The sequence below is a fragment of the Prionailurus bengalensis genome, chromosome C2 (genome assembly GCF_016509475.1).
Source record: "Prionailurus bengalensis isolate Pbe53 chromosome C2, Fcat_Pben_1.1_paternal_pri, whole genome shotgun sequence".
Classification (NCBI taxonomy): Eukaryota; Metazoa; Chordata; class Mammalia; order Carnivora; family Felidae; genus Prionailurus; species Prionailurus bengalensis.
Window position 1 is genome coordinate 109,588,599 of NC_057350.1, and position 27,703 is coordinate 109,616,301.

The 27,703-nt window shown below is 38.7% G+C and overlaps 1 pseudogene; it reads right to left on the bottom strand.

Moving 5' to 3' along the window:
- Nucleotides 1–100: 100 nt before the first annotated feature.
- Nucleotides 101–27,468, bottom strand: LOC122491018 (annotated as a pseudogene).
- Nucleotides 27,469–27,703: the final 235 nt, after the last annotated feature.

A 27,703-nucleotide genomic window follows, 5' to 3' on the forward strand; every position in this document is an offset into this window, starting at 1 on the left:
AGTTTCAGGAGTAACAGGTATTCTAATTCATGCTCAATGGTATCTTACAGTATGAGATTTCATATCTCATGCTAGGACCATACTACCAGAGCCCAAGTCCTCAATATTTCCCCAGAGCATCAGGCAGCTGCTGCAGGAGAACCTGAGAGGGAACATTGAACCATGTCACCATTGCAGCTTTGAAAGACACATTTAACTCACAACCCTAGTCATCCAGAACACTTGACACTGTGTTCTACTTCTGCTCACAGAAGCTAAAGTCAGTTGGATGCTTTTATTTATAGTGGGAACTCTTCCACCAACAATTTCATCAGTATTCCTCACTGGCGTCAGCAGAATAATGAAACACTCGGGAGCAAATATACAACCCAACAAACGATAGCTGGATGCCAAGATTGCAAACATTTCCACAGCTACTTTGAACTTGCCTTTGGTGCTCAAGTAAGCAGGGACAAAAAAGATCCAGAAGATGAAAAAGACCAGCATCACAAAGGTGATGCATTTTCCTTCATAGTAATTATCTGGCAACTGGCAAGCAACCAAGGTTGTAAGAAAACATAGCAAGGCCAGATAGACATCAATCCCAAACATAGAGCATAAAAATTCTATAGAACCTTCAACACATTCCAAAATGATCTTTATGTTTCGAGATTCCATGTTCTTGCACACTCTTGGAGGCTCCAGTTCTAAGTAGGTTGTGCATGTGCCAATCTCAACTAGAACAGAGATTAGCACAATGATTTTTCGATAAAGGGAGTGGATGGATAAGAGTCGGGCTCTGGATTTAGAAATTCTGTAGGCTAAACACAGTGAAATAGTCTTTCCAAGAATACAAGACAGGCAAAGAGAAAATCCCACTGCCAAAGTGACATGGCGGGTCATACAGGACCAGTTGTATGGCTTGCCAATGAAAAGCCTGGAAGACAGCCGTATGATGACAAGAGAAACCTGAATAAGAAAGCCCAGATCCCTGTCATTGGCATTCACAAGTGGAGTATGCCTGCATATCACATACACAATTGTGGCTGCCACGACCACAAGCACCCCAAAGATGGAGAGAATGACAAGCAGGAATCCCAGGGCCTCATTGTAAGCAAGGAATTCCATCTCTCTCAGTATGCACTCACTCTTTTGTGCATTTGACCAATAGTCTTCACCACATTGTTCACACTCCCTTTGACCTAATGAACAAACAGAGGATTAACTGCAAGAAAATTAATTGTCCCCTTTAGCTATGAATAGCTCGGAGCAGCCAAAGACCCAGGGCAGGACTCACTGAAATCCCTTTATACAGAATATACAAAATCTAAAAAAAAAAAAAAAAAAAAAAAAAAAAAAAAAGAAAGTAAGAAAGAAGAAAAAAAGCAGAAATACAATGGTCTTAGAGTCTGCAACCAATATTACAAATTGAGAATTATTTTTAGTTGTGGAAATTTGGACTGCCTTCTTGGTTTCAGCCTTTCCTATATGGGCCTTTTCCAGTAAGATGCCTCTTTCCTTCTCTTCCCATTATCCCGTTGAGAAGAGAGGTGTGTATCCTCATAAACCTAAGAACAACCCACAGATGGTTTGCCAGGGATGGGAAAATTAAAGCTACTCAGGTGAAACAAGAGAATTATTGTGAGAAATTTGATTAAAATACAAGTGTTTTCAGTCTTCCATTCAACATTACTGCCACCTACTGAGGGGAATCTTGTCTTTGCTCCTTCAGCTTTCTCCTCCCCACCCTCCAGATGCAGATTCCAGAGAACAGGCAGAGAAGGACTGAGAATAAGAAGTGAAACAAGGGTCCCTGGGTGTCTCAGTTGGCTAAGCTTCTGACTTTGACTCAGGTCATGATCCCATGGTTTGTGGGTTTGAGTCCCATGTTGGGCTCTGTGCTGACAGCTCAGAGCCTGGAGCCTGCTTCAGATTCTGTGTCTCCCTCTCTCTCTGCCCCTCTCCCTCCCCCACCCTCTCTTTCTCTTTCACACACACACACACACACACACACACACACACACACACACACACGTAAATAAGCATTAAAAAAGTTTTTTTAAAAACAAGGGAAACAAAAACAACAGTGTTGACAAAGCTACATGGGAGTGTGTTACAACATAGGAAAAAGGTATTTGAGATGAATTTATGGTAAATTATCAAATGGATCACTTTAGTGTTCTTTGAAATGTATAGGTGATGATTGGAAATCCCTTTTAACCACTTCTCACTGTTGGATTGGACTTCTCTTGATAAAACTCTTCAGAGAATGAGTCACGTGGGCTCAGGGAGTTGTTCAGGTTACATTGTGCTATTTTCTATTTGGGGAACTTTTACATTTTTTAAAATTCTTCTTGAAATAAATTGTTATGGCGGGCCTTTGGGCAAAGGACAAGTACAGCTTTTGAGTTATCTTTAAAGATAGAGATAAGCAGAGATAAAAGTATACCTGCTCCAACATGCTTCATAAGGCTACGCACACCAAACCCAGGTAAGTTCCTGGTCATGAAGAGCAGAAATTCATCAGGTTGTAGAGAAGAATTCATGGAGCAGTAAAGAATTCATCTGTAAAATTCATCCTACAAACCTTGAGCAATTATGGCCTTAAGTCCACTGTCTTTAGGGATGGAATTCTATATCTTACAGTTCCAAACTAGAGATAATTCAGTAGAATACAGAACTGTAATTCACCTGTTTTTCCAATTATTCACTATTTCTTACATAACTGATGTTTAATGTATTTTATAAATACTTTTTATGATTCCATTTATTCACATTTCACATTTCATTTTTAAATTTTTAAATTTTTAAATTTTAAAATTTTTCTTCTCTTAAATTCCCAACTGTAGCAGCTTTAGAACTGAAACCCAATATTATGGTTTTTTTTCAAACTACACAGAATATCCAACAGTTTGAAGGATTGTAACGATTTTTGTTATAAGTTGTTTACACCTATTTATAAAGATCACTCCTAAAGCCCTGTTTACCAAAGCATGCTTACTCTGATTGCATTTCAGTATCAGTGAAAAATATGATCATCTCTACCTGGTTCCCATGACACGTGTCCATCAGCACATGCGATGAGGTCAAAACAGCATATTGGTTCCCCCTGATGAATCCCCTTCCGGGTCCCAGGACGACATAGATCAGTACACACCAAATGGAAAAGCTAGCAAAGACAAATACAATCAATGCATGTAACAAAGCCTTTTGTCTCCACTGGGGCACCAGGGGAGGACAGAAAGAGTTTACATCTGGATTTCTAGGGGGTTTGTGATATCTCAGGAAACCCAAGATAGCTAGGCATGGATGACACTCCCCCGCTCACACTCTGTCTCTCTCTCAAAAATAAATAAAAACATTAAAAAAATAAGATAAAATCATCATGAACAATGAACTGATGCCTTTTTCTCCATTTCTAAGTATCCCTTTCTGTCTTAACCCCTGTAACCTAGCTTCTAACCCACTCATCTCACTAAAATGTTTCTTGCCGTGTCTGCTAGCTTTTCCTCTAGCTAAATTCTCTGGTGTTTTTCTTCAATATTTGGCACTCTTGATCAATCCTTCCTTGAGATTCAGGCTCCCTTGGCTTCCATTGGGCCTTTTATTTACTTTGTCAGCTCTACCTCCTCCACCTTCCTCATCACTGTGGGCATTTTCTTAGGTTTGCTCCTTAATCCTCTGCTTTAATCTCTTCACATAAAGCAGTTCATTCACTCTTTTTTTTCAACCAGCAGCTCTATATAAGGACTCCCAAATCTTGATCTCTGCCAACCTATCCCACCTGACCTCTAATTCCATATCCTAAACTTCCAACGTGTCCCTACTTTTAGTTTCTACCATCACCTCCAAGTCAACATGTCAAAACTATTCCCATTAAGCCTATTCCTCCTCCCAAATTCCCCATTTCTGTCACCAACACCACCATTCTCATCCATATCTTTATCTTGCATTACTTGCATGCATATATACATCCTCTCCTTCACTCAGGCTCGTCTGCTCCCCAACCTCCAGATTCAGCTTGCCATGATGAGTTAAATCATACCTGGTACTGTCCACTAATTATTTGGGGCAGAACACTTGCAAGTCCAGGGGCTTCTAACTGTAAGACATCCAGAATGTGACTATTATGTGTCACTTCCATCACATCTATCTTAGTTCAAGCACCCGCATTATTTTGCATTATTTTATTGGCCTTCTAATTGGTTTACCTTTTTCTACTCTTGTTCCCCACCCCAGCCCACTCCTTAGGGCTATTTGCAACATGGCAGACAGATGATCCTTTAAACCCTAAGTCAGACCATTACTCTCCTCTCTCAAGACTCTTCTGTGACTCCCCTTTTCACTCAGTGTTAAAGTCAAAGTCCTGAAATACCCAATAAGGTCCTATGTGATCTACTCTCTCGCCTCTCTTTCCTCCTCTCCCACTACTCTCCTTCTCCCTCTCTCCTTGTAGCCACACTGACCTCTTTGCTGTTTCTCCAAAATGCCAACCACACCCCTGCCTCAGAGCTTAGAAGTTGCCATTCCCTCTGTCTAAAATACTCCTCCCCTAGATAATGCATGGATTCACTTCCCTTTTTGTTCAAATGTCACCCCAGTGAGGCCTTCCCTGACTATATTATGTAAAATTAAACCCCCGACTCCATCATTCCCTATCTTAATCCTTATAACTTTTTCTCTACAGCACTATCACCATTTAAGATAACATAATTTACCTAATTTACATAATTGCCTATTTCCTTCCACCAAAATGTTCCATTAGTCAGAGATTTGTTCTGTTTTGTACACTGATGTATTCCCGGTTCATAAGATAGTGTCTAGCATCTATAATATTGTGCTCAACAAATATTGGCTCAATTAATTGATTTCACTGTAAGTCCTGTGAAGGCAGTATTTTGGGGTGTGTGTGTGTGTGTGTGTGTGTGTGTGTGTGTGTTTGCTTTTGTTTTTTTACTTCTTTTCCTTTATTTAGTAGTCTGTGAAATAACAGGTTGGTTCCAAAGAATCTTCCAAAGCTGATCAATTTTGGAAGGAGGAGAGAGACTATCATTATGAACTTATGGATTTTAAAATGTGTTTTATTTTACTGCATTTGTTTTCCTTCTTGATGCTCAAGTTGTCCAATTTTTGACCAGGGAGAACCCCTGCTTTGCTCCTGCATTCTTTTTTTCTTTTTTAAAGTATAGTTGACAATGTTATGTTAGTTTCACATGTACAACATAGTGATTCCATAAGTCTATACGTTACCCTGTGCTCACCACAAGTATAGCTACCATCTGTCACCATACATTACAGTACCATTGACTATATTCCCTATGCTCTACCTTTCATTCCCCATGACTTATTTATTCCATAACTGGAAACCTGTACCTCCCACTCCCCTTCACTCATTTTGTCCATCCCCCTCACCCCCTTTCTCTCTGGCAATCATCAATTTGTTTGCCTCTCTCTCTTATTTCACCTAGCTTAACACTTTCTAGTTCCATCTATGTTATCACAAATGGCAAGATCTCGTTTATGTCTGAGTAATATCCCATTATATACATATATACACCACTTCTTTATCTATGGATGGACACTTGTGTTGCTTCCATATCTTCGCTATTGTAAATAATTCTGCAATAAACAGAAGAGCATACAACTTTTTTAGTTAGTGGGGTTTTTTTTTATTTTCTTTGGATAAATACCCAATAGCAGAATTATTGAGTCATTTGATATTTCTATTTAATTTTTTCAGGAAAATCAGTACCATTCTCCACAGTGGCTGCACCAATTTACATTCCCACCAAGAGTACACAACAGTACCCAAGTGTTCCCTTTTCTCCACATACTTGCTAACACTTATTATTTTTTATCTTTTTGATTCTAACCATTCTGACAGATATGAGGCAATATCTCACTACAGTTTTCATTTGCATTTCCCTGATGATTAGTAATTTTGAGAATCTTTTCATGTGTCTGTTTGCCACCTGTATGTCTTTTTCTTTTGAAAAATGTCTATTTAAGTCCTTTGCCCATTTTTTTCGTTGGATTACTTGTTTTTTGGTGCTAAAGTTGTATAAATTATTTATATATTTTGGATCCTAGCCGCTTATCAGATATGTCATTTGCAGTATCTTCTCCCATTCAGTATGTTGCCTTTTCATTTTGTTGATGGGTTCCTTTGTTGTGCAAAAGCTTTTTTTTTTTTTTTTTTTTTTTTTTTTTTTTTTTTTTTTGCTTGTTTCCCTTGTCTGAGGAGACATATCCAGTAAAGTGTTGCTAAGGCTGATGTCAAAGAAATTACTGCCAAAGTTTTCTTCTAGGAGTTTTATGGTTTCAGGCCTCACATTTAGGTCTTTAATCCATTTTGAGTTTATTTTTGTAGATAGTGTAAGAAAGTGGTCCAGTTTCATTCTTTTGCATGTCCAGTTTTCATAGTACCATTTATTGAAGAGACTATATTTTCTCCATTGTATATTCTTGCCTCCTTTGTCGTAGATTGACCATAAAATCATGGATTTATTTCTGGGCTTTCTATTCTGTTCTATTGATTCTGTGTGTCTATTTTTGTGCTAATACCACATTCTTTTGATTCCTACAGCTTTGTAGTATATCTTGAAATCTGGAATTGTGATACCTCCAACTTTGTTCTTCTTTCTCACAATTGCTTTGACTATTCAGGGTATTTTGTGGTTTCATACAAATTTTAGTATTATTTGTTTTAGTTCTAAGAAAAACGCGGCTGGTATTTAATAGGGATTGCATTGTATCTGTAGATTGCTTTGGCTATTATGGACATTTTAATAATATTAATTCTTCCCAATCCATGAACATGGAATATCTTTCCATTTGTTAAGCTGTCTTCAATTTTTTTTATGAGCGTTTTATAGTTTTCAGAGTATAGGTCTTTCATGTCCTTGATCAAGTTTATTCCTGGGTATTTAATTATTTTTGGTTCAATTATAAATGGGACTATTTTCTACATTCCTCTTTCTGCTACTTTGTTACTAGTGTATAGAAACACAAACAATTTCTGTGTATTAATTCTGTATCCTGTAATTTCAGCAAATTCATTGATTACTTCTAATAGTTTTTTTGGTGGAGTCTTCAGAGTTTTCTGTGATTAGTATCATATAATCTGCAAATCATGACAGTTGCACTTCTTTCTTACCAATTTGGATGCTTTTATTTCTTTTTCTTTTCTGACTGTTGTGTCTAGAATTTTCACTATGTTGAATAAAAGTAGTAAGCATGGATGTCCTTGTCTTGCTCCTGATCTTAGAGGAAAAGCTGTCAGTTTTTCACCATTGAGTATGTTAGCTGAGGTTTTTTCATAAATGGTCTGTATTATATTAAGGTATGCTCCCTCTAAACCAACTTTGTTGAGAGTTTTTATCATGATGAATGCTGTACTTTGACAAATGCTGTTTCTGCATCTATTGAGATGATCATGATTTTTATCCTTCATTTTGTTTATATGGTGTTTCATGTTGACTGATTTGTGAATATTGACTATCCTTGCATCCCCAGAATAAATCCCACTTGGTTGTGGTGAATGATCCTTTTAATGCATTGTTGACTATGGTTTGCTAATATTTTGTTGAAGATTTTTACAAGAGTTCTCCTCACCTATCTTCCTTTTTTTAAATACTTTTTTTCTGGGGTGACAGTGTTGCTCAGTTGGTTAAGCGTCCAACTTCAGCTCAGGTCATGATCTCACGGTTCATGGGTTCAAGCCCAGCATCAGACTCTGTGCTGACAGCTTGGAGCCTGGAGTGTGCTTCAGATTCTGATTCTGGGTCTCTCTCTCTCTCTCTCTCTCTCTCTCTCTCTCTCTCCCCCACACACACACACACACTCTATCTCTGTCTGTCTAAAATACATAAACATTTTTTTAAAAAATTTTTAATACTTTTTTTCTTTTCGCTATTTTGCTGGGGTGCTTTCCTTTACCTTATTTTCTAGATGTCTGATCCATTCTTTGGCATCTTCTAATCCACTCTTGATTCCCTTTAGTGTATTTTTCATTTCAGTTATTATATTCTTCAACTCTGGTTCTGTTTTTTACATTTTCTATCTCTTTGTTGAAGCTCTCACTGAGTTCTTCTACTTTTCTCTCAGTCCCATGAACGCCTTTATGGCCATTACTTTAAACTCTTCATCAGACATATTGCTTAATTTCATTTAGTTCTTCTTCTGAGGTTTTCTCTTGATCTTTCATTTGGGGCATATTCTTGTCTCCCCATTTTGCTTGACTTTCTGTGTTTGTTTCTATAAATTAGGCAAAACAGCTACTTCTCTTACACTTGAAGGAATAGTCTTATGCATGGTTGGCCCCTGTGTGGACTGTGCCTTGCGACTTTGGCGGGCTGGCTAGAGCTGTGTCTGGTGTGGCCAGAGTATTCTGCAATGGAGCTACCCTGGTAACATGGCCAGAGCTGAAGTGGGTTCTGGGGCTGGGGTGGTCCCGGGACTCTCCACAGAGAGGGTGCCTTGGCAGGACAGCTGAAGCTGAAGTGAGTATAATCCAGGGTGTCCCAGGGTGCTGAGCACAGGGGTTGCCCTGGTGGGGCAGCTGGAACCAAGGTGGAGTGTGGGCTGGGAGGTCCCAGGGTGCCCTGGTTGGGTGGCTAGAATTGAGGCAGGCACGGGCCAGGCATTCCCAAGCCACTCTGCACAAGGGGCACTTTGGCAGGATAGCTGGAGCTAAAGCAGGCATAGCTCTGTATCAGGGGTGCCCTAGCAAGCCATCTGGAGCTGAAGTGACTTGGGCCTGGAGTGTTCCAGGGTGCTGTGTTCCTGTGTCATCTTGGTCTGATAGCTGGAGCCATAGTGAGCACTGACTAGGGATGTCCTGGTGTGCACTGTCCTGTGACCTCCTTGGTGGGATGGGTGGAGCTGGTGTGAGCTAGGAACCCAGGAAACACTGGAGCAGCAGGCCAGTAGGGTACACAGATCCTGTTCCTGTTCACACTGTCAAGGTGGAGGGGGAACATAAACCCCGGCACTCACTAGCCCCTCTGACCCAGAGAGAGTTCCAGCAGCTCCCCACCTTTAGGCGAAGTTCTAGGGCCAGTCCCTTCATATTCTAGTTGCTCTTCAAATCTCAGCTTTTTTTTTCCTGTGCCCTTGGGCAGACAAACCTGCTCAAGGTCATCTCAGGGTACTATCCCTCCTCACTGCAGTTCCCAGTATTGGGGGTGGGGGTTCCTTTTGTTACCAAGTGTCCATCTCCCCTGTCATTCTCAGTGTGGTCGCTATCTTTTGTTGTGCAGAAGCTGTTCAACCAGCCCTCAGTTCTTCTTCAGGAGGAACTTCTCTATAAACAGGTGTACATTTGGTGTGTCCATGGAGGAGGTGAGTTCAGGGTCCTCCTATGATGCCATCTTGGACTGGAATTCAGGGCAGTGGTTTTTTCCAGTGCTTAACAAGAGGTGAACTCATAGTAGATGTTAAGTAAATGTGTATCGAATTCATTTGTACCAATTTCATTATTCAAATATAACCCCAATTTTAATAAAGAAGAAAAATAAAATTATTATGTTCTAATGAAACATTAAAATAAAAACCAACTACTACATTTTACTGTTCTTCCATCAAATTTTAGTAGAATGAGTGTTCTATGAACCTATACAAGCAGTAGCATCTCTTTTTTCATGCACAATAATTATATTAAGTACCTGCTATATGCCTAGCAGTAGGACTACAAAGTGAAAAGTCTCAGGCCTCATTGAGGGAGAGACCTCCAGACTACAGGAGATAGTTTATACTCTAGGCCTAGGGACGTAGAAGTGTTATACGTCTAGTACGGTACTCCTAGTCACAGGTGGCTGTTGAACACTTGAAATGTGGCCAATGTGACTAAGGAACTGAATTTTTAATTGTATTTAGTTTTAATTTACATTTTATAAGCTACATGTGAATAGGGGCTACTGATTTGGGCAGAACAGCTCTAGGTCAAAGAAATAAAACGCAGAAGAGAGCTGTGGCTCCTCCAGCGGTACCTACTGATAAGGTTTTATTTTTATATCCTGTCATAATGTTTGAGTGCTGCCTAAGGATGGGCCAAGAAAGGGAGGAACTTGTGTGTAAGTGTGTGTGCTTTTGTGAGTCTGTATGAGTTTGTAAATGTTTACTGCCATCCATGAAAAGCAGAGAGCAAAAAAAGAAAACAAAAGAGATGAAAAGAGATTTAAAAAAAACCCACAAGATCTTCTAGGTGTCTGGCATAGGACAGGATCTCAAAAATCTTAATTTCCTTGTCACTTTATTCTTAGATCTTTCCCCAGCAGGATTTGGAAGACCGTTTGGGTATCTCCGATCTCAGGTCTAAAGGGCCACACAAGAAGAGGGAAGATACATGAACAAGAAACAAGATGAAAACAGACCCCACACCCCTGAAATAAGTCTGCACCATTAAAGAAAAACCACTGGCTGCATGGACTCCCACATTCCACTCTCTCACTCCTGCTAGGTCCTTCATCTTGAGATCCCCTTGGAAGATTAAACTGCCAGTGCTTTTCCTCCACCTGACCATTTTACTGTGACACAGCAGGTCACCATGTAGTAAACACTGAACTAGAATATCGAAGGCCATAGAGTCCTACTCTCCTAGAACTAATATTTCATGAAGGATAAAAAGTTCAGCTATCTGGTAGGTAATGGGGTTTCTTCATAACTTCTGCTAAGTGATGAGGTTTCCCCTAACTTTCTCTGTTACTTCTCCAGGTACTGTCTTTACCTCATGTACCCAGGGGGGCCCAGTCTCTAGCTCACCAACCACTCCTCAGTCCTGCATATCAAAGCCCTCCTGTTGCTATAGGAGGAAGAGAAATAAAAATTATAATAATAAATAAAATAATGAGACAAATAACAATAATTCACAATCAGTAAATAATAACAATAGGAAATAAAAGGAAAATAACAGTTTTTATTGTGTAGTAAACATTACTTCCAAACATAACACATTTAATCCTCAAACCTTATTTCTATTACCTCTCAAAACAATTTTGAAGGCAGTATTTTGGAAACTCATCTTTCTCTCCTATAATCTTCTCAGTAAAAGGTTTATTGAATGATACATCAAAGCTTGTTGACATACATGTGCACACATATGCATACTATACGGGTAGCTAGCGTTCCCTACCCCAAATCATATTATGAATTTGTAAATCCTCCCTCCCACACTTTGGCCCTGAGAATAAATGAGAAAAAAAGGAGGAAGAAATTAAGTCCCTCTAGAACTACCACCAGAAAGAGAAAGAAGGACTTCTGGGTGGCCTGAGGATAATGGTAACTGCTAAACTGTGACTTTCCACACATCCTATCAAAAACACCACACAAACTTTAAAAACAAAACAAAACAAAACAAAACAAAATAAAATAAAATAAAACCATACATGACAACTACTGTACCATCATGAAGGACCTGAGAATACTATGAACTTCAAAGTACTTGTGTGTAGAGAAATGTCACCAAATTCCAGCAATGCCATCTCTAGAGTTCCTCCCTCATCTCTGGGTATGTGGAAAATGACACTTAAGAAACTATGCAGGAAAGGGTAAGGGGGAACAGAGAATCTAAGGTTGATGGAAAGCAGACTAAAAACACTCCTAGAAAGAAAATGTCCTAGTCTGCATTGAAACAGGTCCAAAACTAGGGGCGCCTGGGTGGCGCAGTCGGTTAAGCGTCCGACTTCAGCCAGGTCACGATCTCGCGGTCCGCGAGTTCGAGCCCCGCGTCAGGCTCTGGGCTGATGGCTCGGAGCCTGGAGCCTGTTTCCGATTCTGTGTCTCCGTCTCTCTCTGCCCCTCCCCCGTTCATGCTCTGTCTCTCTCTGTCCCAAAAATAAATAGATGTTGAAAAAAAAATTTTTTTAAAAAAAAGAAACAGGTCCAAAACCATGTAGAGACAGCACCGGCTAGAGAAAGGTCTTGAAAGTGGGACTCAAGGTGCCAGTCTCAGGACGGCACCACTTGTATGGGACTAGAAGGTGTATGAAGATGGAGAAGTGCCTTTTTGAGATATGATAGAAAAGGAAAGAAGAAGGGAAAATTAAGAGTCCTACAGAAATAAGAGTGAATCATAAAACCAAGAGACACATCAAGATTTCTCTTACCACAAAAAGTCATTATCTCAAATGTACTATTCTTTACTAACAGAAGAAGGCAGTCTTGAAATAGAAATTTATAAAACACCAAAAACCCTTATCCTTGTCTATGAACAAAAATGGAAGAGTGCCTTGATGTAAGTTTACTATAAGAAGAAAACAGGCAATGAAAATCAAAACATTCCAATAGAAAAAAAAAAATATTCCAGCAGATTAAAATTCCCATCAACACATATAAACACATAACCATTAACCAGAAAAATAATGTAACAGCATTTTATTTTATTTCTTAATTTTTTAAAGAAGTCTTCATGCCCAGTGTGGAGCCCAACATGGGGCTTGAACTCATGACCCTGAGATCAAGACTTGAGTCGAGCCAAGAGCAAGAGTCAGATGCTTAACCAACTGAGCCATCCAGGTGTCCCGTGTAACATAGTATTTTAAATAAATATTCTAGCACTACAATTAAATACTCTCAAAAAAGCACTTGGAGATGTGCAAAAATATGTTGATTCAGATATTTAAAAATTAAAAACCTAAATAAATATAAAACTGGAAAGAATGAAAACAATTTCATTTTTTAGTTCAGGAAAGAAACTAAAGACAAAACAATATCAGTTCAGAAATTAAGATAAAAGTTATAAGGTACTCAAAAACAAATATACCTGAGTGTAAATTTAATAAGGGACATCGAAAAGGCAGGAAAATAACCAAAAGAAAAAGGAGGAAATAAAGAAAAAAAGCAAAAATGAGAGAAAATAGATAAAACAGAAGACAGACCAAGGAAGTCACACTCTTTGACTGGAGTGCTTGAAGAAGAAAAACCAAATGATAGAACTAATATTTAAAACTACAGTCCAAGAGAATGTTCCAAAAACAAAAGACTGGAATCTGTACATAGAAAAGATATGTACTATATTTGAAAAAATTGACTTGGAGTAGCCAACTCTAGATTTCTGATATTCCACAGTGCCTGAAACAATATAAGCATATAATTCTCTGTGTATATAAACAAAATAAGATGTCAGAGTAACTAACCTTTGATGATTCATTGTTCCAAAATATGGTTGCATTGTTCTTTTTCATCACGAGCTCAAACTTAGAGTTTGTGAATATATATTCTCCAACCTTCACAAAAGCAACCTCTCCATTATCACCTAATCGCCAGTTTAGAATGTCATAGTCACATCTCCATTTTCATCAATTTCTATTCTCTCTCCATTATGGGTGGTAAACTTAAGTCCCTTCAAATAGTACATTAACTAGAAAAAGAGGAGGAAAAAAAGCAATTTGTAAATATTTGGTTGCCTAGAAAACAGGGTTTATAAAGAAAAGAATCTCAGAACTCATATCTAATTCATGTGATTGGACTTTTTCCTTTTCCCTGATACCTCTGCTATCCAATACAACAACTTCTGGCCACATGAGACAATTGAAAAGTTGAAAGTGGCTGGCCAAATTGAGATGAGCTTTAAGTATAAAATACACACTGGTTTGCAAAGACTTGGTTTAAAAATATGTAAACCATCATTAATAATTTTATATTACTTTTATTTATTACTTTATATGTATAATATTTATAATAATAAATAAATATTATTTATTACTTTATATTTATAATATTACTATTATATTATCATGATTACGACTTCATGTTAAAATACTATTCCAGATCAAATAAAACTTACTAAATTTAATTCTGTTTCTTTTTATTTTTTAATTTAGTTACTAGAAAATTTTAAATTACCTGTGTGGCTCATACAGACTCATACAGATTAGGCATAGGGGTGCCTAATAATATCTGCATATCTAGGGAATCTTCCTTCCCTCCCAGATTTCTTCCACTTATGGATACCAGTCTACCTCCCCAACCATTCCCTTTCCTACATGTCGGGTGGTAGAGACATGAAGATCAACCAGATCCACTCCCTACCTTGAAAACCTCACAATCCAGCAGAGAGGTTAAACAAATAAACAGGTACAAATAGTAACATTCAATGTGCCTCTATGTTGCTGTTGTGGAAAGTGTTGAAAAGGCATGGGAGAGGGGGTGGCTAACTAATTGTCTTAGGAAAATTTAGGAGGTTTCCCCAGGAAGTGGCTATCTGAGCTGGGTTTTAAAAAATTAGTAAGAATTCACCTGACAAACATTGGTGACAAGGAGATTCTAAGCCAAGAGAATAACATGTGGACAAAGGTCCCTCCACAAACCAGAGAGGCCAAATAACTTGGTGGAAACAGCCTGAATTATGATGTCTGATGAGCTGACATCATATTTTGGTTCTTTCAAATGTCATGACCTTGGGCAAGTCATATATCTTGTAAGCACTAGCTTCCTGGTCTGTTAAAAGAAGGAAATTATTCCTGCCCTATCTCTGTCATAGAAATTAATATAACTTTCAGCCTTTAGTAAGTCAATATACCAAGTTAAGTATTATAATAATCACCATCCAATCTGGAGTAGGACCACTCTAGGTCCCCTGCCCTTTTATCTCTCCTTACTTTTACCACATGCTGTTCTCAAACAACATAAAATCTACATCAGAGTTCACAACATGGTGACTTTCACTGGCAAGTCCATTGGGAAGAGGCATTTTGTTCCCCTTTCCAATGTTCAGAAGCGTCAAGAAAGGAAATGTTCAAAGAATACCAGTCCCTGACCATTCTCTAGAACAATGTTGCCATAATTCCATCTGTTTGTCACCATTGGATGGTAGGATACAGTTCCCTATCACCCAGCTATACAAAAGAATTTAGAGATATGTCCAAATAAACCACAAGAGTAAAAGGGTCTTACCAAATATACATATTCTGATCAAGTCTGCTAACGGGATAAGCTGAGAAGAATGAGTATGGAGTACATTGTCATTTTAGTTTTAAATAAATTTAAAATTTTTACTTCAATACATTTATGAAGCATTCTCAATAAGCCTCTTAACCATCTCTAGGGTAAGGTCCTGCTTTTCAGGCTTAACTTACTGACATCATATGGGGTATGTGTCAAGGAACATGAATCCCGTCATGGACTATCCCACGAACATTCACCCTGACACTATGTGGACCTTTGATCTTCACTAAAGTCTCTTCTCTGCAATTCTAATACATGTTTGCTGTTCTTTGAGCAAATTTAAATTGTAATATTGAAATATTCAAATAATGAATTAGACGGTTGTTATTTACCATATAGTATCCTTTCTATTACAAAACAAGTACCCAAAGGATTTCTTTTAAAATAAAGGAACTGCCCTAAGACTTTAAAATATAACTTAATTTCTTATTCTGAATTTACCACAATTTCCCCAGTACCAAGGAATACACCTTGCACTCAGATCTTGCTTTACAAATTCCATTCTCCAATAAATGGAAATAGGAGTCTTTACAGAAATGGCTGACTTGACTACTGACCTGACGCAGAGAAAGTACAAGATGAGCCCAGAACATCTTGGGGTTCCAGAAAACAAGGAAGTACTTAGAGATGATAAAGATGTGTCAAAGAAAAAAGAGCTAGCTCAAAGTGGCTCCCAACAGCCAAATCTGGGAAATTTTGAGCAGCAGAATAAATAATGATAGTTGTGGACTATTCTCATAGGATGGAAATAAGTATTCTTGCATCCATATTGATATAATTAAATCAGAGGGGGAAGAGTAGAATTCTGGTTAATAAATGTAAAAGAAATGAAGGAAACAGAAAATGTCCATTTTTTAAACAAGACAGTAATGGTTGTTTCAAGCAAAACCCATTGTCAATGGATGTTAAAATTTGTGGGCAAAGGCATGATGAGAAACATTATTTTCAGATCCTCAGAATACTGTCCCCACAATATAATTACAAAGGGAAACACACTTTACAGTAGAAAAGGTGACATCACTATTACTTAGTGATGAAAATTAATGTCAACAATAATAATAAGACATAATGACATCATGTACCTCCTGATATGAGACATAAAAAGGATACATCAAGGTGCCTGGGTGGTTCAGTCAGTCAAACGTCTGACTCCTGGTTTCTGGTCTGGTCAAGATCTCATGGTTGGAGAGATTGAGCCCTGCATCCAGTTCTGCACTGACAGCATGGAGCCTGCTTAGGATTCTCTCTCCCTCTCTCCACCCCTCCCTACTCACACTCCCTCCCTCCCTCTCTCTCTCAAAATAAACTTTAAAAAAGAAATTTTTAAAAGGATAAATCATATCAAAAAACATATGATTTTTTTTTAATTTTTTTTTCAACGTTTATTTATTTTTGGGACAGAGAGAGACAGAGCATGAACGGGGGAGGGGCAGAGAGAGGGAGACACAGAATCGGAAACAGGCTCCAGGCTCCAGGCTCCGAGCCATCAGCCCAGAGCCTGACACGGGGCTCGAACTCACGGACCGCGAGATCATGACCTGGCTGAAGTCGGACGCTTAACTGACTGTGCCACCCAGGCGCCCCATAAAACATATGATATTTTTGCCAAAATGCATACTCTCAATGTATCCATGAGAAAAAAAATAGAAAAACCAAAATTGAAAAACATTCTTTTTTTTAGTTTATTTATTTATTTTGAGAGAGAAGAGAGTATGAGCAGGGGAGGGGCAGACAGAGAGGGAAAAAGAGAATCCCTAGCAGGCACTGTCAGTGCAGAGCCTCACGTGGGGCTCGATCCTACAAACCATAAGATTCATGACCTGAGCCAAACCAAGAGTGGGAAGCTTAACCGACTGAGCCACCCAGGTGCCCCTAAATTTAAGACATTTTAAAAATAACTGACTAGTACTTATAAAAAATATCAAAGTCATGAAAAACAAGGAGGAATGGAGAACTACCACATACTGGAGGAGACTAAGTAGACACAAATCAAAATGCATTGTGGGATCAATTTGAAAATAAAAATAAAGATGTGGTGGTTCAGACTACTGTGGACTCTGTTGGGAGTGACAGGCAATTTGGTGTTGCTAGAGAATAAAGTGCTGAGAGTCATGGAAAGAACGATAAAATCAAAGATACTGATAGTGCCAGACCACAGATGTCATGCTTTATCCTTTACAGGTAAGAGGGGAGGGACTGAAGGCTGTAAGCAAAGGAGCACTCTGATTAGGCGTGCATCCTGGTGAGATCATTCGGGCTACTGTGTCCCAACACGAATTTCTTGGACATCAGAGTTGAGACAGGAAAGAGGAGAATCATATCCTCAAGATGACCCCCATTAGTCTTCTTCTAGTGTTCATGCCTTTGCATGGCCCCTCCCACACTGCATAAAGGCTAAAGTTTCCCTCCCAGCTAGCTATGACCATGTTAACTAAATTCTGGCTAATGGCATGTAAGGAGAATTGTATGTAATTTCCAGGAAATATCCTTAAATGGAGGGATGTACACATCATTGCCCTTTCTCCTTCCTGCTGGTTACAGTATGGACATGATGGTTGAAGTCCAAGTAGACATTTGAGATTATGAAGTGAACCCACATAGTGAGAACAGTGAAACAAGGTAGAAGGAATCTGGATCCCTAAGTCAGTCTTTCAGTCCCAGAATGTTAATCTCTAAACTTCACTTACATGAAGAAAAAAAGAAACAAAACCTACTTTGCATAAGGTACTGTTTAGGGAGGATTTTCTACCATTCAAAACAAACCTAATAAGAATTCTGTTAACAAACTAGGTGTTGTATGTAAGTGATAAATCACTGAATTCTACTCCTGAAACCAATATTGCACTGTATGTTAACTAACTAGAATTTAAATAAAAATTTGAAAGGAAAAAAAAATGTTAATTAAAAAATAGAAAAAATTGAAAGGCTTCAAAAATCCCACCAAATAGGAACTTAAAAATGCTCATTTAGGTCACACAAGCAAGCTCTTCTCTTAGGTAGACAATTATATCTATTAAATACAAAAGCAAGTCAAAGGTTTTATTTGTATGAATTCTTTTAATGTCAAACTCTGTCATGAAGTAAAAGAAACAACCCAATAACTTACCTGCCAAGGCTCAAAGTCAGGTATATATGCACAGGTGTTTCCTGGCATATATGGCCCATGTCCTTCTTCACATCTACTTAGACCATCCAAGGCATAAGTCAGAGAATATACAGCTTGTTTGACATTGTTTGTGATTCTTAGCTGAGACACATCCAGATAGGTATTTTTAAGATCTTCCAACTTCTCCTCTCCAATACAGAATTCATCAGACATGGCATGTAATCTGTCCTCCTTACCAGTCAACTTCACTCTATGGTCAATGTTGTAAGGAACACTCCTATCCAGCTAAGTACAGTTGAAAGCCATTTATCAGAATTCAATGGTCAGGACATCATTTGGATCCTTGCCAGGATGTACATCATAAAGAAATTCTTTGAGTCATAGTATATCAGCTCTTGGAATCGCAAATCCAATACTTCCACCAAAATATGGGAAATATTCAGGCTTTGCAATGAGGGCAGAGGTAAGCCAGGCTTCACTGGCTACCCATGTTCTGTCAGTTATGTTATGGTGAACCATTTCTAGCACAAAAGGACTGAGGTCAGTGTCAGATGCTTAAAGCACAACTCTGGCAGTGGAACTCAACCACATCAACAGTTTTCTGCATTTTCTCATTGGAAGAGGCTTTGGGAATAATTTCAGAGCATGCAATACAGGTCGTACTGTTGGCACTCAATGTTGCAATACAGGTTGGCATTCTCCATTCTTTCCTTAAAATTTTCACTCCATATTTTCCATAATCATCATCAGTTGCTATTGTGCCTATCCAGATCCAATCAAAGTGGTGGATAAGTCATACCATGGCTTCTGACTGGATCTTATCACTGCCTACCGTGTGAAGGTAAGATGGAAACTGGTGTTTGTCACTTAGAATCAAGCAGGTAGAGGTGTAACTCACCTACAATTGAAAATGTCCTTGCAGTTATTAGACAGCAATAGAAAAACTTCAAATTACACAACCTCTGAATATTTTTATTGGAGAAAGAAGGGACTGATCAGTTCTCCCTTCATTCTCACATCCTTCCACAATAAAACCTTGTACTCCACTCCCTATCTCATGGGTGGGGACCATGCAAGGGAACACTGGCCTCCCTGTGCACCCTTTCCTCACTCCACCCCAGGGGAGTCAGAAAAGCCAATTATCAAGATAATGACATTCAAGGCACCACTTTTCAGAGTTGGGGTCACAACACTGAAAAACAGATCACCTGACATTTCATCTATGTTCTCGTGACACTAGGTGTGAGGGTCAAGGTCCTTCCTCAGCTCTGCTTTCTCATCCACACAGATGATGGAGTGAGTGGACTCACAGTCTATTTGGAAGACTCAGTTCTCTCTTGTTCTTCCTCCTTCCCTCTGCCCCTCATGTGTGTGTGTGTGTGTGTGTGTGTGTGTGTGTGTGTGTGTGTGTCTTTCTACCACCACTCCTTTTCCTCTTTCTCTTCTCTTATGTTGTTTTTCTCTGCCAGGACTTGTGAGCATTTAGGTTCTGAGACTTACTGGAGGAAGGTTGTAGGAAGCTCCACAGCACCTGCAGGTCTAGCTACATTCTCCAACAAAGTTCTAGAAGGCCTCGTTTTATAGGTACTTGTCCAGATAAATTAAACAGTATTTTTTTTCATTTTGCCAGTGATCCTCGTGTATATTTCCATCAGTACCATGAATGCCTAACAATCTTACATGCATTTCTGCTGTACCTTACCCCTAGCCTCACTGACTCTGCAATGAGGAACATACGCTACATTCTTGCCCAACCCATCTCTTGTTATTAATATGTCACCTTCAGTAGGACCCCCTATATTATAATTCCATAGTTCCATGACTGTCAATGCCTTTGTGAGTGACGAAATATTCCTATTTTCTCTTTTCTATACCATTTGTCCTATTCTTATACTCTTAGCTAAAGTTTACATTCTTCTTTGGAAACTCATTAGCAGCAGCATCATGGAAGTCATATGTAGGAAAGAATCTCATTTAAGAAGCAGAGACACCTGATTTTTAATTCTGGCTACATAATTAGTGTAAGACTGTGGATAATTTACTTAAACCCTCTGAACCTCGGTTTCCTCATGAACAAAATCAGGGTAATGGTATCTACATCTTAAGTACATTAAGTACACCTAATATATACTCAGTATAATATAATGAATAACATACGTATCATACATGTTAATATATAATATAAAAATTTTAATATGATCAGTATATTAAATGAAACAGCCAATGTGAAAGTGTCATATAGAAGATTACTTTTACCTTCTTTGCATATTTACTGCAAAGATTTAAACAAGAAAATCAATCTAGAGGTTTCTAGCCAGTGCCTGGACTGCAGCTGGGTTTTGGTAGAAAATAGAGTTCACAGTAACCATTTAACTGAGCTACATGAAGCCCACGGCTAAGGCGTTAGCTGTGTCACCCACCCACCCCCCACCCACTTGGCCAGTTTCTCGGTATTTTTCTGTTCCTCCTTCATTTTTATTTGTAATTTTATAAGAAATACCATGTAAATGTTATTTTTTATGATTATTTCAAATTTCCCATTACTTTAGTAACACAAATAGGCTTAATCATCATTCACATTAATAAATCCTGACTATACTTTAATCACCCATCCTTAGAAATAGAGTTTTATTTATATTTTCTTAATAATCCATTCTCTCTTATGTCATCTTATTCTTAAGTAGAAACATATCATCTGTCTCTGAATTTAAAATAATCTAATGGTTACCAGAGGGGAGGTGGGTGGGGGGATATATAAAATAGGTGATGGGGATTAAGGAGTACACTTGTGATAAGGACAGAGTGATGCGTGAACTGTTAAATTACTCTATTATACACCTGGAACTAAGGTAACACTATTACATTAACTAACTGGAATTAAAATTAAAACTTAAAGTAAAAAAGTTTTTTAAGTCAAAAATAAAATAATCCATAAAATTAGCATCCCAAAACTCTAGCTATCTTATGAAATTCCCAGGCTCATTTCACTATGTTAGTGTATGGAACAAAAAGGTCATGAATATTTAATATAGGCAAGAAACAAAATGAATTCCTTATACCATCTAGCAAACAACCAACCAATTAGTATTTCTCCATCACCTACTCTGTGCCTCTGTGTTGTGCCTAGTGAGATGTTAACTTAGAAATCAATAACTCACAGCCTCAAGCCAAAAATTAAAGTAGTATCCTGAAGGGTATGGAAGAGTCTGAAATCACCTCTACATGGTCACCACGTCATACCTGCTGAGGCTAGACTGGACAGAGTAATTAGGGGCAGTAACTTCACCATCATCCCTGTTTGTCTCTGCAATTTACCTCAGCCTCATCTGAGTACCTTACTATTTACTGCAGTTTCCACAAACACAGCTTATGTTTGCTTATAAATTAGTACCCAGCACAGTATTCTGAGCTGAGTATTACCTGTGGTAAATAATACAACCCTAGAATTCTTGACACAGCAGATGATAAGGACGATCCGCATACTCCAACAATTCCTGTTTCTAAAACTGGGCTTGTTTTCTCCCCGCCCTGTAAGGAATCCCAACGCTTCTTCTACAGATTTGGAGATGGTGAAACAGGTGTCAAAAATCTGATAAACCAAAGTGATGTTGGGCAAAATATCTTTCCTCTTGTTAATCTCCTTGATTGTGTGGATCATGGTTTTCATCCAGCGGAATCCCCAAAAGTTAAACCTGAAAAAGAAACAGTTTTGTAAGGCTTTAGTCAGTGGGTGGAACCTCAGGGTCCGGGAGAGCAACCTTTAACTGAGGGTGGTACCGGGAGCATTTTGCCAGAATATCAGCAGGCACCTCACTTGCGTGAGCATATGAATATTGCATGAATAATAGAGCAAAGCTCAAGGGTTCACATATGAATTGTATTCACTGTTGATTGGTTTGGGCTGAGAAGTACCTTTTTGGGACATTTTCTAGCTCTATATATCTTTCATATGATATAATCTCCCCAAACTGCTGATTATGTCTTTTCACAAAAATATCTTCATATTCTCAATTCTCTCCACCACACAGGGCACTAAATAACCCCTCAATACATTTTCGCCATTCATTGGAAGTCCTTGATGCCATACGACTCTCCTTTCCCTCCTCTTTACTTTCCTATTAATTATAATAAAAATGATGTAAATATATGAAAATGTGATAAAAGTATATCATAGAAGAATATAAAGTTTATCTACACCATATATCCTATGACTCCAATTTAATCATTTTTTTCTGCCATGATTTGATGGTTAATGCTGAAATTTTTTTTAATTGAAAACTGTCTCCTTCCCACCATTCTCACATAAAACCATGATTCAGATATTTCCCCCTTCATCCCCCAGCCACTAAAGGGAAAAACATTTCTCTTATAATCCATCACCACATTTTTTTTCAGGGTCTTCTCCACTGACAAATATCTATTCTATTCCCAACTCTTGTTCTCCCCAGTTTTAGCTAAACTTTAACCTATTTAAAAGTATCTCAAGAATTTTTGTCTTAATATCTTCTCACCTATATAGTACCTAACTCTGTATCTTCTACTCAATAAATGTTTTTGATTAAACGTCTAATAGCAAATAGCCCTGCTAGTAGATTAGTATTTCTTTAGTTGGGTTTTTTAGTTAAGGCTAACTTTGTTTTTTATTTGTTTAATAAATAGTTACTGGAAAAAAAATTAAAAAAAAAAAGGGGGGGTGCCTGGGTGGCGCAGTCGGTTAAGCGTCCGACTTCAGCCAGGTCACCATCTCGCGGTCCATGAGTTCGAGCCCCGCGTCAGGCTCTGGGCTGATGGCTCAGAGCCTGGAGCCTGTTTCCGATTCTGTGTCTCCCTCTCTCTCTGCCCCTCCCCCGTTCATCCTCTGTCTCTCTCTGTCCCAAAAATAAATAAACGTTGAAAAAAAAAATTTTTTTTTTAAATAGTTACTGGGTGTTCCACCAGTGCTAGACCTTATAGGTATAACACAGAACCAGATAGGAACTGCAGTGCACAGGTGAAGACACAGAAAAATAGCCAATTCATGCACCAAATTATAAAAATAGTGACAGGGATACACATAGGGGCCCTGAGGATGGACACCTCACCCTGGAGGACATAATGGCCAAGATGAGGCTTGAAGAATGACATAAAAATGGGGATGAAAGCTGCAGACGGAGGGAATGGTGTGTGTGAAAGCATGTTCTCAAGAAGAGAACGTTCTAGGGATGGAAAGATCAGTACATTCGAAGGATAAAAGTGGGAGTGGGTATGGCACAGGGAAATGGAAACTGGACAACCAGAGGTGCCAGAACATGAAAGTCTTCATCATCCTAAGATAGCTGGCTTCCAAATCTACATGGGAGCAATATAAGTTGGCATACATGTTTTTGAAATAAATATAGCAATATCTTTCTTTAATATTTAGTTATGCAATTTGAGAGACAGAGAACAAGAGAATGGGGGAGGGGCAGAAAAACAGGGAGAGAGAGAATCCCAAGCAAGCTCCATACTGTCATCGCGGAGCCCGATGCGGGGCTCAATCCCATGAACCACGAGATCGTGACCTGAGCCAAAATCAAGAGTCAGACACTTAACTGACTGAGCCACTCAGTATCTGTAGCAATATCTTCTTTAAGGGAACGTAGAAATTTATTTCAAGAGCTAGGAAAACGTTTACCTAGTTTGAATCAATAATTCTACCCCTGAGAAGTTTTCTGAACAAATTGTTCTTCCTGAAGGAAAAAGCTACGTATACCCCCAAAGTATTCATTACTGAATTATCTATAATATTGAAACACCAGAACTTACATGTTCACTGATAAGAAATTATGGTATAGTGACTTGATGGGAATATTTTCCATCATTAAAAAACTATAATTAGATTACACAGTAGCATGTATATAATATTAAGTGAAACAGGCCATATGCAATGTTATTTCCATATTATAATTAAAACATACATACAAATTATGTGAACATTTGGTTAAGTATCAACAGAGAAATTTTTAAATTTTTTTAATGCTTATTTATTTTTGAGAGAGAGAGAGAGAGATACAGAGTGTGAGCAAGGGAGGGGCAGGGAGAGGGAGACACAGAATCCGAAGCAGGCTCCAGGCTCTGAGCTGTCAGCACAGAGCCTGATACAGGGCTCAAATTCACAAACAGTGAGATCATGACCTGAGCTGAAATCGGACGCTTAACCAACTGAGCCGCCCAGATGCTCCTCAACAGGGAAATATTTTAAATGAGCACAGGATAATTACTGGAACGATGAGATTTGGGATGATTTTTCTTTCATTCTCTGATTTCCATTATGATATTCAAGTACTGTTGTGCAACATATACCTTCCCCCCCCCCAGAAAATTTCTCTAAACCCTAACCTCATTTAGATCAACCAAAACAAGAATTAAAATACACTTTCACCTCCCATGTCACTGCCTTTATCTTCCCTGAATGACATTTTCAAAGTAACAGTAAAGTCTTCCTCTTCTGTATGCCTAAGCTGATGGCCAAGCAAAACTAGTATTTTGGTAACATTAGAGCATGAGACTTCTCCAAACCCCAACTTGAATTTCTAGATCAGGTATAGGTGGGTTGATGATGCTAAAATCAAAATACTACCAGATTAGGCCTGGCTTGGCCCCTGAGCACGTCCCAGGCCAGGCCAGTCTCAATGCAACTGTCCCACTGAAAGGGAAAGTTGCATCACAAGAAGGAGTGTTAAGAGTCTCGGAGAACACTGGTGTTGGACGGAGATTGGAAGAAACTGCTGGTGGTGTGGGTGAAAATGAATTATAATCTTGAAGAACATATGTCAATTTTTAAAATATGGAATTTTGATATCCAAAATATATAGGTATTTTCAAGATGGACTAAGGTGCTAAGGAAAGTTTTAGCTTTGTATAGCATAAAGATGAGCAATATGGGTTTCAGTCAAATGAGACGGGGAGACCAGCTGAACACTCATAACGACGCCTTGCATTGCTGAGTCACATTCGGGATGAGAAACTGTCTTTTTAGGGGCGCCTGGGTGGCGCAGTCGGTTAAGCGTCCGACTTCAGCCAGGTCACGATCTCGCGGTCCGTGAGTTCGAGTCCCGCGTCGGGCTCTGGGCTGATGGCTCAGAGCCTGGAGCCTGTTTCTGATTCTGTGTCTCCCTCTCTCTCTGCCCCTCCCCCGCTCATGCTCTGTCTCTGTCCCACAAATAATTAAACGTTGAAAAAAAAAAAAAAAAAAGAAAAAAAGAAAAAAAAAAAAAAAAGAAAAAAAAAAAAAAAAAAGCTTTAAAAAAAAGAAACTGTCTTTTTAGAGGCCCTGCACCGCATGAAAGAAGCTTCACACACAATGTCATGAATCAAAGTGTCACAGACTTCTCAGTAGCAACACTGAGAGTCAGAAAATGACTGAAGAAATCCTTTCAGAGACTCCTCAGGTTTGAGTTAAAGAGGGAATAAATACACACCTTATCTCTCCCACTGATTACAGTTAAAACTGCTGGACAGAACATATAAAGCAACTATTACACTACTCTGAAACTTACATAAGAACAGGAAGGGGGAGTGCCTGGGTGGCTCAGTCAGTTAAGCATCCGACTTCAGCTCAGATCATGATCTCACAGTTTGTGCCCCACATTGGGCTTTCTGCTGTCATCGCAGAGCCTACTTTGGATCCTCTGTCCTCTCTCTCGACCCCACCCCCCCCCAAAAAAATAAACACTTAAAAAAAAATCAGAACACGTGCACTACATAGGAAAATCAAAATATCCCTGACATAGTGAATTACTTTGTAAATGGGACATACTTCTCACCACTGTTTCAACCACATTGAACATGCCAAATTATTTTTTTAATGAAAGGGGTAGATTTTTACTAAAAAGTTCTATATTGGCTTTTTTTCTAGTTAGCCTTGCTAGGATGATAACCTTCAAAAATTCTGATGAAAGGTGAGGAACAAATTAAGCGATTCCATTTACAAAATATTAGTGTACAAACTCTAGTTTTCATTTTATATTTTAGGGATTGAACGTGTAAACTTCCAAAAGCCCTTCTCATCCCTCTTTCCTTTGCCTAGCTGTAAGTCTGGAAAAGAATTAGAAGGTCCGGGAAAGAGATAAGAAGGGATGGATTGCAATCCTTTCCTTTGCCAATAACATTACTATTTATCTACTCCTCTAATGATATTTCAAATATGTATCATGAAATAAGATCAAAGGAAAAGAGTTGTGATCATGAAAGATTTAATTGTATGAGAAGTTGCTAAAATTTTTATAGCATTCATTTATAATTGAAATTACCATCCAGCCTCATAGAAATGCTTACTATGTAATGAATTGTGGCCATGCTATAGTCACAACTATGCAAAAATTATAGTTGCATTTGTATAAAAGGGTTGAGAAAGAATATAGGAAAAGGACTGCTTTGTTATGGTAGTAATATAGTGGATAGTTGTTTTCCTTTGTTTCTGGCACTTTTCATAACTAAAATGCGTGTTTGTGTGTGCGTACTCACATGCATACATGCAAATCTAAGCCCTGTTTGCCTTTCTTACAAAGCATTATTAGTAAATTCAGATTATCCGTCATGGGTCCCAATTCCTGACATGGCAATTCCGGCATGAGGAGAGAAGGGCAGAAACCTTCCAGGGGAAGGAATCTTACTATGAATTTTAGCTCCGATATAAAATCGGCATCCCCACACCGTGTATTTTCACTTGAGGAGAATTTAGTCTAATTAACAATTCACATTAAAGCTATAACACTGCATAACTCTGCATCAGTGCTTCCCAAACTTTACCGTACAGGAATCATCGGGAAGCCTTATCAAAGTGCTGATTCTGATTCAGCAGATGTGGGATGCAGCCTGAGATTCCACATTTTTAACAAGCTTTTAGGTGCTGCTGCTGGTCCACAGACCAGCCTCTGAAAAGCAACGTTTTACATTACACAAAACCTATTGTCCTTTCTGCGGTACGGAAGTGGGAAAGGACCCATTTGAGACCAAGCTTTTCTTGTTTCTAAGCAATCCTAGAGTGTCCACCCTGGAGAAACTGAGGCGCAGAAACAGATAGTACCTATCCTGTATCAAATAAATAGTGTCGGAGTCAGGGCTGGTTTCATGGTGCCAGCTCCAGACCCTGACTTCCACCCTCCCTCCCCATATTCCTTCATCCCCACCACTGTGCTTGATGTAAAAAGAAGACAAGAAAAGCAGCTTACCCTTCACATTTTGCTGATACTGGCTCCAAAACAGACTCATTTGAAAGGATGGCCCTGTAGTGAATAGGAAACAGTCCTCTAATGACAGGTGAATGGTTTTTGGCATCTACCTACCCATTCAGATCAAACTTGCCCAGCAAACGATAGGTGTGTTCTTCCTTTCTCTGACCTTCAATGCCTAATTCAGCCCATAAAAAAGCAAGAAATCCTAGAACCAAGCATTTCTTTTTGCTCTCCATTTTAATAAAGTGAGTTTGGGAGAAATGACCAGTGTTAGAAGCTTTAAGGACGCACCTTAATAGAGTGTTTCAGTGAGTGTGTGCATGCTATGTCCCAGTGGGCTTGGCTTACCACTACTTGCTACATAATCGTCAGGCCTCAATCAATCACCGGGCCTTATACTCACCTGCAATTTATCAATCTGGACTAGACACTGAGTAATCCCTTTGAAATGAGCCTCATAAAAATCTCTTCTATGCTTAGC